The following is a 13285-nucleotide window of genomic DNA, read 5'->3' as shown; positions in this document are numbered from 1 at the left end:
TGAATAATGTAAACAATTGAATTTGAAAGCTTTTTTTTTAATTAAGATACTCTTATCAATTTCACTCCATGCGATACATCGAAAAATAAATTTAACATCTTTTCTTCCTTTTCTTTAGAGATATACTTAGCTTGTAAGTTAAGAAAAATAAAAGTGATAATTCTAAGTCGAATGTAGGGTGAAATTCTTGAAAAAATTATCAACTTTCTCCATATTGTCACTTACATGTACATGTTTCGATGGCCATAAAAACAGTAATGATCGATTTCACTACTGTATTTGGAATATACAAGGGGCGGGGCTTACTGGTGGCAAGATTAAAGCGGGCTCCGCTTCACGCATGAGTGCGTAAAGCGAACGCCGGGTTCGCTTTTGCGGACCCAGAGCTGACCCCGAGCGGTCCCAAATTTTCTGAAAGCGGACCCCGAGCGAACCCTGGAAGCGAACCTGTGGTGCGCTTTGGGTTCGCTCTGGTGTTAGGTTGTGTGCGGTCGGTACTGTAACTCTGTCCGAAATTGCTCGATCGTACCCAAAACAGAACTTGACCTAGATATTATATGATAAATCTGTATACCAAATTTCATTTCAGCATGTGCAACCTCTGCGAAGAAGATGAACTATTGGTGGACCGACAGACAGCAGCAAAGCAATATGCCCTCCCTTCTTCGAAAGGGGGGGGGGCATAAAAATAGAAAATGTCATCGAGTTAGTCTTCTTTTGTTTCTTCTATTGTTGTTTAACGTCCCTCTCGAGAATTTTTCACTCATATGGAGATGCCACCACTTGCTGGTGGAAAGCTGCAAATTTTGACATATTTTCGGCACTCAGGACCATTGAGCAGTGAGGGATCTTTTTCGTGTCAGCACCTACTGCGACACGGGACCTCGGTTTATACGGTTTCCACGTCCAACAGTGGGATTCGAACCCGCGACGTAAGGATCAACTCCTTACTCCGCGACTCTAGAGCAAACGCTCTAACCACTGCGCGACGCGGGTGACTCTTCTTTGGTAAATATATCAGAAGTCTTATTAAATCAAGTCAGTTTACATTGTACAAAAACAAATTGAATAGGTTAGAAGCAGCAGTTTAAACTCTTGTACAAGGCAAATCGCCCGCCTTTTTAATTTCAAAATCAATTTTAAGGCGTATCATTACCCATTAAGAAATATATCTTAACATGGTGACCCACATTTTTTCTTCTCTAAAGTTGAGTTTTTGTATGCTTCACAAAAATAAAAATTGTAAATCACTTTGAAATTCCCCTTTTTCTATCACTGATCACGGTCAACAATTACACCATGACATCAAAACACCATGATAATTATGTACAACTAAAGGCAAAAGATTTGATAAATTGTGGACATAGTGGTGCGCAATACTAATTACGTATGAACTCCTATTCCTACTAATACTTGTGCGTTAACATTTTATTGTAACAGTGCCAAAGCAGTTCGTTCACAAATTATGCAAATTCCGGTATCTTAAATATTACCAACCACAACTTCAGTTTTATTATACCCAGTTCCCAAGTTTCCATGAACTGTCCATCTGAAAAGAAAATACTTCCAGGATGTACCTTTTGTATCATACATATTCCTTGCAGATACTCCTTATCCACACGTAATCTTTTTTCTCCAAGAATAGTAAATTGCTTCAATCAAACCCAAAAAATTTCTACTGTACATCCTGTTCATTAAGCTAACTTACATTTAAAAAAAAAATATATGACACTCATATATGTATGCAAATTCAACAAAACCTGTTTCTTTTTCCGTACCACAATTCAAAATGTACAATTACACTTTCAATCAATATTTGGCAAATGATGCTAAAAGTCATCTAAATCTCAATAAAATAGCAGAAGCAACGAAAAAGCAGTAGAAAGCTTTTGAACATTTGGCAGACCCTATAACAGATCCATGGACAAATTGAACTAATCTCTTCTTGGCCCAGTCCTAATGATATAACAATGGTCTTAATCAGCATTGCAGTTATTGCACTTGCATGTTGCATTTTCTTGTTTTTTAACGTCAGCAAAATGCACATTGCTCTCATGTTACGGTACTACAGAATATTCGTTTAGGCAAATCACAAGAAGTTCCATCATTCATTTATAAAGTTTTGACTACTGCATCACCTACATCAGATTCTCAGGACTGGCTATTTGAAGAGTTTTCATTTCTTAATGTTTACGTAATCATTGGTATCTAGACTTTTAATTTTATTTATAATTTTGTTCATTTGGCTTAAGGAGGCTCATTACACCCACAGTTTATTTTAGATTTCATTACAGCACCACTTTTTATGAAGATTTCAAATATCCAAATGGAGATTATGATACGATAAATATTATTAAAAGATTTTTTAATCTTTCTTCTGATTTTGGTAAAATGTTTTATTTCAAGTTTCTGATTAATAGTATTGCAGAAATCTCAGTGTCAAGTGATGGATATCATCTACAGATATGTAAGAAATATACCAACACTTCATAATTAGGGTCTTCCGTCTTCAGCGGAAGACCCTTCTATTATTCTTATGTTTCTTTTTCAATTTTCTTATTATTATTCTTTTTTTCTGCACAAATTTTGTGCAGACGATTTCTCAGAGATGGGTCGATGGATTTGCATCAAATTTTCAGGGTTGGTGCTAGGTTATCTGAAGTTAATTCCGGCTAAATATTTTTTTGACAATCACTTCCGGTCGAAAGTTATCGCCCTTTTAATAAAATTCAGAGGACCTCCTTGTCTGTGATGGAACTCAAAAACGGCTTAAGCTAGAACGCTGAAATTTTCAGTGATGATAGAGGACATGTTGCCATTATGCACCTGGGTTTAGATATTTTCCGGAAGTGTCTAGTATGGAAGCTCGGTAGGGGTCAAAATTTAGGACACGAATCATGAGTGAATTTTTGAGACATTTTGTGTCATATCTTTTAAAGTATAATTATTTTGTTAAAACATATTGAACAAAATTTGTGCAAAATGACAAGATCTGTAACATGATATCAAGAAAAAAGCGCTGACTCATCACATTAGGGTCCGATAGGGGCCAAAAGTCTTTCATCTATAACTCTTAAACAAGCATTATTTTGGTATACATTACTGAAGCAAAAATATTTATCTTAACAATTTACAACTATATATTATGATTTTTACGTCGTATGGCACATAATTAGGGGCCACAAGGGGCCAGAATGCTTTATCGTTGAAGCTTTATATCTCGAAAAGGGGAAACATTTTGAAAAGCAATATTGAACAAAAGTTGCTTAGAATGATGATTTGAACAATGTGCATCCTTTGAATTTTTCCTAAGCAGCCCCTATAAGGACTTAAAGGGACGGCCCCTAATATTCTAAGTCTTCATATCTCGAAAATGAAACGAAACTTCTGAATAGTCGTTGAACAAAAAGTCTTTAAAATTACAAGACCTTTCAAGTGATATCAAGAAAAAGGGGCTGACCCCTCAAATTAGGGGCTCAGAGGGGCCAAAAGTCTTTCATCTATAACTCCTTAACGTTAAATATTTTGATATTAAATATTGAAGCAAAAATGTTCATCTTCACAATCTGCAACTATATATCTTAAAATTTTCTTCAAATATTACGTAATTAGGGGCCATAAGGGGCCAGAATGCTTTATCTTTGAAGCTCTATATCTCGAAAAGGGGAAACATTTTGAAAAGCAATATTGAACAAAAGTTGTTTAGAATGATGATTTGAACAATGTGCATCCTTTGAATTTTTCCTAAACAGCCCCTATAAGGACTTAAAGGGACGGCCCCTAAATATTTCAAGTCTACATATCTCGAAAATGAAACGAAACTTCTGAATAGTCGGTGAACAAAAAGTCTTCAGAATTACAAGACCTTTCAAGTGATATCAAGAAAAAGGGGCTGACCCCTCAAATTAGGGGCTCAGAGTGGCCAAAAGTCTTTCATCTATAACTCCTTAACATTAAATATTTTGATATTAATTATTGAAGCAAAAATGTTCATCTTCCCAATCTGCATCTATATATCTTAAAATTTTATTAAAAAAAAAATTTCGTAATTAGGGGCCATAAGGGGCCAGAATGCTAAATCTTTGACGCAAGCTCGTCTAGTAATTCTTAATTTCTTTAACCTTTCTGAGCAGAAATCTCTTGAAATGCCTCTGTTTATTGGATCTTTCCACCTATCTGTATGACCTTGACCTTTGACCTTGAACTTTGACCTTGATATATGACCTTGACATTAAGGTAAGAATGTTTACTGAGGAAGTGGAGAGTTGATTACAACTCCCAGTGTGGAACAGGTTAAGGATTATTATATAACCCCCCCCCCCCTTTTTTCGTGAAAAAAAAATGACAGCAGTTGCAACATGCAATATCTCTCTAGAATTGAATTCACACATCGGATCGACACGAAACTTTAGAGAACTGTAGCTGAGACTCCAAAGTAACTTCCTGTAGAGTTTTATGGTCTTTCTCTGAAAAATGTAGAAATTACATTTTTTTTTTCCTGAAAATCTTCAAAGAAAAAAATCATCCCGAGAGCAATGTGAAATCTTTCTCTTAGTTTCAAATCACACTTCAGATAGATATAAGATTTCAGGGAGTTGTAGCTAAGAACCTACTGGAACTTTCTTAAGTTTTATTGTCCTTCTCTCCCTCTCTCCAAAAAAAAAAAAAGAATAATGAAAATTATCGGCAAACATGACTTTGGGTTAAATTTGAAACTAAGGACATGCATCCAGCTACAGTAGCAGGTTAAAACATAGAACGTAAAGAATTTTTTTAAATGACCTTGACCTTTGACCTTGACCCAAAGGTCACAATCAAGCTTAAGGATGTGGAAGTAGTTACAATTGTTAGTTAAAAAGAAACATAAAATAAATAACTCCCCCCTCCCCCCCCTTTCTTAAAAAAAAAAAATCACATCAACAACAACGTAGAATATTTCTGTAAAATTCAAACTAGACCTCGGATCGACACCAAATTTGGTACAAATGTAGTATAGCTAGACCTCAGAGAAACTTTCTGGAAAGTTTTACGGTGAGTCTTATAAGTATATAGAAGTCATGAAGTTTCACGGCAAAAACTACAAGTTCTGTTGTGTTTGAAATTAAAGTGCAGGTGAACGAAGAAATGATCTTAACCTTTTATTGGCTATTTCTTCAGATGTCGTTAATAGCATTCGATTCTCCTGATATGATATGACATTTTAATAACGAACATTCTCTCTTTCTTTTACATGTGGAATTTATTTGATTTTTATTTGGAATTAATCAGTTTCCAGAAATAGCGATTTTCGATATATTAAAAACAATTCTCGCTTTCATTGTCGTGTTTCCCTTCTAAAAATGCATGTTGGGAGTTTAATTTGTGCTACATATATTTAATATAACCCAAAGAAATGCTTATTTAAATGTTTCATATTTATTTCAGGATATTCAGTCAGAAATGCTAAAATCCGAACCCGATCTTTAAAGCTTTCAACAAAGCTACATGTATTTACAAAAAAATCAGCATGCTCACAATATCGATGAATCGGGCCACAGTCCACTAATACATTTTCATTAGGGAACAGTGTTAACGTTTTCTCACGCAGCCCGTCCCTTCTTATTTTATATACTGCTTGCAAGTTCAGGAACTATTTCCTTTTACGGAACTTCTTTCTTCCCCTACCGATTCTAAAAATACGCTTGCATCTATTCTATAGTCCTAAACATTTTAACTTACTACTGTTGTCGGAATGCGTGGCCTAATGGTTAGCGCACCTGCCTTTCAACCCAAGGGTTTTGAGTTCGATCCCTGCTTGAAGAGCAATTTTTTTTTAATAGACTTTTACGGAAACATCCAAAAATATTTAACGACTAGTAATTTGTCTAGGAGAAATGATTTCTCTTATGTTTTATTAAAGTCTTTCGTCTTCAGCGGAAGACCCTTCTATTATTCTTCGGTTTCTTTTACATTTTTATTATGGTCTTCCGTCTTCAGCGGAAGACCCTTCTATTATTCTTCGGTTTCTTTTTTACCTTTATTATTAGGGTCTTCCGTCTTCAGCGGAAGACCCTTCTATTATTCTTATGTTTCTTTTTCAATTTTCTTATTAGGGTCTTCCGTCTTCAGCGGAAGACCCTTCTATTATTCTTATGTTTCTTTTTCACTTTTATTATTAGGGTCTTCCGTCTTCTGCGGAAGACCCTTCTATTATTCTATTGTTGATTTTTCACTTTTCTTATTATTAGGGTCTTTCGTCTTCTGCGGAAGACCCTTCTATTATTCTATTGTTGATTTTTCACTTTTCTTATTATTAGGGTCTTCCGTCTTCTGCGGAAGACCCTTCTATTATTCTATTGTTGATTTTTCACTTTTCTTTTTAAGGTCTTCCGTCTCCAACGGAAGACCTTATTGTTTTCGTTCGGTTTCTTTTTCCCTATTCTTATTATTAAGGTCTTCCGTTTCAGACGGAAGACCTTATAGTGATTCTACTGTTTCTTTTTATTATTATTTTTTTTTTCCCCTTTTCTTGTCGGAGCGTTTTCTCAGAGATGGCTGGACGGATTTTCTTGAAATTTTCAGGGATGATAGAGAATGAAAATACCCCTAGGCGTTTTTTTCATTTTTTCAAAATTCACTTCCGGTCGTCAGATATGTCCGATTTCCGTTTTTTTCAAAAATATTTTGTCCCAGTCATATCTCAGAAAAGGTAAGAGATTAAGACACCAAACCTATACGGTTAATAGATCTTGAGGAGTAGGCAAAACCATTTGGGTTAAGAGCGTCAGCCGTCACTTCCGGTCGTCACAGGAAGTGATCAAAGAAATCGAAATTTTCAACTTTTCTTTTTTGATTTTTTTCTTTCATTACATTGTTGCATCTTATTTGTAGATTCGAAATATGTTAGTCTTACCGGAACCAAAAACGTCAACTTCCGGCTATAAGTGAAAAACTGCATAATTTGAGTATTTTACTTTCCCATAAATATTTTTTATACATAATGTATTTGAACTGATTTTTGAATATGTTATCAAGACTGCAAATGTCTAGAGTAACGTCAAATATCTTTGTAAAATTCACTTCCGGTCGCGCGTTTAAATGTCCGCAAAATGAGAACTTGTCCGAGTGAGATCTCAGAAACGGTAAGAGATTTAGACACCAAACTGATAAGAGTATTAAACCTTGAGAAGTAGACAAAACAATTTGGCTTAAGAGCGTCAGTCGTCACTTCCGGTCGTCACAGGAAGTGATCAAAGAAATCGAAAATTTCAAATTTTCTCTTTTGAAATAAGACTTGCATCATATAATTGTATCTTTTTCACAGTTACGAGATGTCTTGGTTCCACCGGAAACAAAAAACGACAACTTTCGGTTTTAAGAGAAAAACTACATAATAGGGGTTTTGAATTTCCCCCAACATATCGCTTATAGATAGAGTTCTTTAAATGATTTTTATATATGTTATTGAGACTGCAGTTGTCTAGATTGACATGAAATATCTTAATAAAATTCACTTCCGGTCGCGTGTTTTCTTGTCCACAAAATGAAAAGTTATTTCAGCGAGATCTCGGAAACGGCATGAAAGTAAAACACCAAACTTGTAGGAGTAATAAAACTTGGTGAGAAGGCAAAACACATAGGGTTAAAAGCGTCAGCCGTCATTTCCGGTCATCACAGGAAGTGATCGAAGAAATCGAAAATTTCAACTTTTCTTTTTAAAATTAAAATTTTCATCACTTTATTGCTTCCCTTTCGCTGTTTTAAAATATGTTAAATTCCACCGGAAAAAAACTTTAAACTTCCGGTTTTAAAAGATAAACTACGTTATTTCGTGGTTTAGCTTTCTCATAAATATCACTTATAGATAAGTAATTGAAATGTTTTTTTTTTTTTTTTTTTTTTTTTTTTTTTTTTACATATGCTGTAGATACTGCAAAAGTCAAGAGAAAATTCAGAGATTTTTATTCAGTTCACTTCCGGTCGTGTGTTTTCTTGTCCTCAAAATTAGAATTTGTTCTCACAATTGTTCGGCAACAGTAAAAGACTGAACTCTAAAACTTTCAGGACTTATAGTCAGTCATCAGTTCATTTGCTTGGTGTAAAAATCGTGTGTCGTCATTACTTCCGGTCGTGAGAGGAAACGAAGCAAAAAAGTATATTTTAAGTTATTTGGTTTCTACATAAGTTTTAGGCTAATACCGACGTTGGAAAAGACATGTTCATGCAAACAGGAAGTCGTATAACGGAAGACCTTCTCATTACTAGTAATGAGTTTCTAGTTATTATTATTATTATTATTATTTTTCTTCCAACCGATTTTGTGCACGCGATTTCTCAGAAACGGCTTGGCCGATTTACATCAAACTTTCAGATGTGAAAGATAATCAACTGATCTTGATAGGTTTTTTTGTTTTTTGATGACGTCACTTCCGGTCGTGAGATATCGACGATTTTCTGATTTTCAGAGGGTCGGCTTGTCCTGGGGTGTTCTCCTAAACGAATAGAGATAAAGGGATAAGATTTTCAGTGAAGATAGAGGAAAGATTGTAGATGTGCCATTTCGCATCTATATGTTTCCAGCTCAAAAGGCGCTGAAGCTCGCCTGAGCTCGAAAAATAGGCTCACAAGCATCTCACAAAATTTGACACGTTTTCTTTTGTATCTTTTTACCTGTAAATATTTTGTTAAATCATATATTACAAAAGATGCACAAAATGACAAGACGTTTCATTTGCTATCAAGAAAAAGGGGCTGATCCCTCAAATTAGGGGCTCAGAGGGGCCAAAAGTCTTTCATATATAACTTTTCAACGATCAAAATTTTGTTATCAATTACTGAAGCAGAAATGTTCATCTTAAGGATTTGTAACTATATATTATAAAATGAGGATCATATATTGCGTAATAAGGGGCCAAAAGGGGCCAGAATGCTAAATCTTTGACGCTTGATATCTCGAAAAGGGGAAATATTTTGATAAGCAATATTGAACAAAAGATGTTCAGAATAATCTTCTCAACAACATACACCCTTTTAATTTTTGCAAGACATCCCCTTTAAGGACTTGGAGGGCTGGCCCCTAAATATTGTTATTCTTAATATCTCTTAAACGAAAGGAAATTTTTGAATAGTTGTTGAACAAAAAATCTTCAAAATCACAAGACCTTTTATTTGATATCAAGAAAAAGGGACTGACTCCTCAAATTAGGGGCTCAGAAGGGCCAAAAGTCTTTCATCTATAACTTTTTAATGATCAATATTTTGTTATAAATTACTGAAGCAAAAATGTTCATCTTAACATTCTGCAACAATGTATTATAAAATTTGGATCATATGTTACGTAATAAGGTGCCATAAAGGGGCCAGAATGCTAAATCTTTGACACTTGATATCTCGAAAAGGGGAAATATTTTGATAAGCAATATTGAACAAAAGATGTTCAGAATAATGTTCTAAACAATATACACCCTTTTAATTTTCGCAGGACATCCCCATTAAGGACTTGGAGGGCTGGCCCCTAAATATTGTTATTCTAAATATCTCTTAAACGAAAGGAAATTTTTGAATAGTTGTTGAACAAAAAATCTACAAAATCAGAAGACCTTTTATTTGATATCAAGAAAAAGGGGCTGACCCCTCAAAGTAGGGGCTCAGAAGGGCCAAAAGTCTTTCATCTATAACTTTTTAATGATCAATATTTTGTTATAAATTACTGAAGCAAAAATGTTCATCTTAACATTCTGCAACTATGTATTATAAAATTAGGATCATATGTTACGTAATAAGGGGCCATAAGGGGCCAGAATGCTAAATCTTTGACACTTGATATCTCGAAAAGGGGAAATATTTTGATAAGCAATATTGAACAAAAGATGTTCAGAATAATCTTCTCAACAATATACACCCTTTTAATTTTCGCAGGACATCCCCATTAAGGACTTGGAGGGCTGGCCCCTAAATATTGTTATTCTATATATCTCTTAAACGAAAGGAAATTTTTGAATAGTTGTTGAACAAAAAATCTTCAAAATCACAAGACCTTTTATTTGATATCAAGAAAAAGGGACTGACCCCTCAAATTAGGGGCTCAGAAGGGCCAAAAGTCTTTCATCTATAACTCTTTAATGATGAATATTTTGTTATAAATTACTGAAGCAGAAATGTTCATTTTAACATTCTGCAGCTATATATTATAAAATTTGGATCATATGTTACGTAATAAGGGGCCATAAGGGGCCAGAATGCAAAATCTTTGACACCTGATATCTCGAAAAGGGGAAATATTTTGATAAACAATATTGAACAAAAGATGTTCAGAATAATGTTCTAAACAATATACACCCTTTTAATTTTTGCAAGACAACCCCATTAAGGACTTCGAAGACTGGCCCCTAAATATTGTTATTTTATATATCTCTTAAACGAAAGGAAATTTCTGAATAGTTGTTGAACAAAAAATCTTCAAAATCAGAAGACCTTTTATTTGATATCAAGAAAAAGGGGCTGACCCCTCAAATTAGGGGCTCAGAAGGGCCAAAAGTCTTTCATCTATAACTCTTTGATAATGTTAGATAAATCAAAAGAATGAAATCTAATGAGGGAAGTCTATATATTATTATCTTTTAATAAAGATCATAGTCAAAATCTTATCTCATCATATCGGAAAATCGGACGGAAGACCTACTCGTTGCTCGCAACGAGATCTCATCTAGTTTATAACGCCCTGTCAGTTTTTGAAAAATCACTTCCGGTCAGAAGTTATCGCCCTTTGATCGATTTTTAGATAGACCTTGTGTCTGCACAAAAACTCAAGAACGACAAATGCTAGAGTATTGAAACTTTCAGTGGTGATAGAGGACATGTTCTAGATGTGCACCTTGGTTTTAAAATTTTCCGGAAGTGCAAATTATGGAGGCTCGGTAGGGGTCGAAATTTAGGACGAAATTTTGAGTGAATTTTAGAGACATTTCTTATAATAACATTTTAAATAAAAATATTTTGTTAAAATATATTGAACAAAAAGTCTTTAAAATCACAAGACCTTTTATTTGATATCAAGAAAAAGGGACTGACTCCTAAAATTAGGGGCTCAGAAGGGCCAAAAGTCTTTTATCTATAACTCTTTAATGATCAATATTTTGTTATAAATTACTGAAACAAAAATGTTCATCTTAACATTCTGCAACTATATATTATAAAATTTGGATCATATGTTACGTAATAAGGGGCCATAAGGGGCCAGAATGCTAAATCTTTGACACTTTGTATCTCGAAAAGGAGAAATATTTTGATAAGCAATATTGAACAAAAGATGTTCAGAATAATGTTCTAAACAATATACACCCTTTTAAATTTTGCAAGACATCCCCATTAAGGACTTGGAGGGCTGGCCCCTAAATATTGTTATTCTATATATCTCTTAAACGAAAGGAAATTTCTAAATAGTTGTTGAACAAAAAGTCTTCCAAATCACAAGACCTTTAATTTGATATCAAGAAAAAGGGGCTGACCCCTCAAATTAGGGGCTCAGAAGGGCCAAACGTCTTTTATCTCTAACTCTTTAATGATCAATATTTTGTTATAAATTACTGAAGCAAAAATGTTCATCTTAACATTCTGCAACTATATATTATAAAATTTGGATCATATGTTACGTAATAAGGGGCCATAAGGGGCCAGAATGCTAAATCTTTGACACTTTGTATCTCGAAAAGGAGAAATATTTTGATAAGCAATATTGAACAAAAGATGTTCAGAATAATGTTCTTAACAATATACACCCTTTTAATTTTTGCAAGACATCCCCATTAAGGACTTGGAGGGCTGGCCCCTAAATATTGTTATTCTATATATCTCTTAAACGAAAGGAAATTTCTGAATAGTTGTTGAACAAAAAGTCTTCCAAATCACAAGACCTTTTATTTGATATCAAGAAAAAGGGGCTGACCATTCAAATTAGGGGCTCAGAAGGGCCAAAAGTCTTTTATCTATAACTCTTTAATGATCAATATTTTGTTATAAATTACTGAAACAAAAATGTTCATCTTAACATTCTGCAACTATATATTATAAAATTTGGATCATATGTTACGTAATAAGGGGCCATAAGGGGCCAGAATGCTACATCTTTGACACTTTGTATCTCGAAAAGGAGAAATATTTTGATAAGCAATATTGAACAAAAGATGTTCAGAATAATGTTCTTAACAATATACACCCTTTTAAATTTTGCAAGACATCCCCATTAAGGACTTGGAGGGCTGGCCCCTAAATATTGTTATTCTATATATCTCTTAAACGAAAGGAAATTTCTGAATAGTTGTTGAACAAAAAGTCTTCCAAATCACAAGACCTTTTATTTGATATCAAGAGAAAGGGGCTGACCCCTCAAATTAGGGGCTCAGAAGTGTCAAAAGTCTTTTATCTATAACTTTTTAATGATCAATATTTTGCTATAAATTACTGAAGCAAAAATGTTCATATTTATATTTTGCAGCTATATATTGTAAAGTTTTGATCATATGTTACGTAATAAGGGGCCAGAATGCTAAATCTTTGACACTTTATATCTCGAAAAGGAGAAATATTTTGATAAGCAATATTGAACAAAAGATGATCTGAATAACGTTTAAAACAATCATCCTTTCACTTTTATAGACAAATATCTCAGTCAAGATCCTGATTAATCTCATCCAAAATCGGACGGAAGACCCACTCGTTGCTCGCAACGAGAACCATCTAGTATTCAATATTATTTTTATTAGAAAAAATAATTTTCTCCCAAAAAAGAATTAATGTGATTTTCTTCTTAATCTTTGCATGAATAATTTGGAAAATCAGTTATAAATAGACAAGAAATGTATATTAATGAATAACAAGTGACAAATTGAATGAAAAATGTTTTAAGGAAATGAAAATTCCAATTTATAAAATAATTGGAATAAAAAGTCCACTTGCAAGAGTTATCTTTCCTAAATCCCGCTGACTCAAAACACTCAGGAACGGTCGAACATATCAGATGCAGAAAAAGCTAAAATTTCTGGAATAAATATACATTTATCAAAGAAATAAAGACAAGCACACAAACCAACAAGAGTGCAGTTCTCTAAAAGCGCAAATCAATTATAAATTATTTCAACGAGGTTGTAGATTTCAACTCGAATTTCCTCTGTACATACATGTTGTCAGTGGTAGAACTTGCTGCTTTCGCTATGACATTGTACATTACTTAGATAGAGAAGATTTGACTGTCATTCTCTCTGGTCTCCACTGAAAAGTACCCCTTCTTCGTTCGTGATTTAGTTATGAA

This window comes from Saccostrea echinata, unplaced genomic scaffold (assembly GCF_033153115.1).
Source record: "Saccostrea echinata isolate AGI-Se365-2 ecotype Australia unplaced genomic scaffold, CSIRO_AGI_Sech_v1 ptg000033l, whole genome shotgun sequence".
Classification (NCBI taxonomy): domain Eukaryota; kingdom Metazoa; phylum Mollusca; class Bivalvia; order Ostreida; family Ostreidae; genus Saccostrea; species Saccostrea echinata.
The sequence above is the reverse complement of the archived record's forward strand: the minus strand, read 5'-3'. Positions refer to the sequence as shown.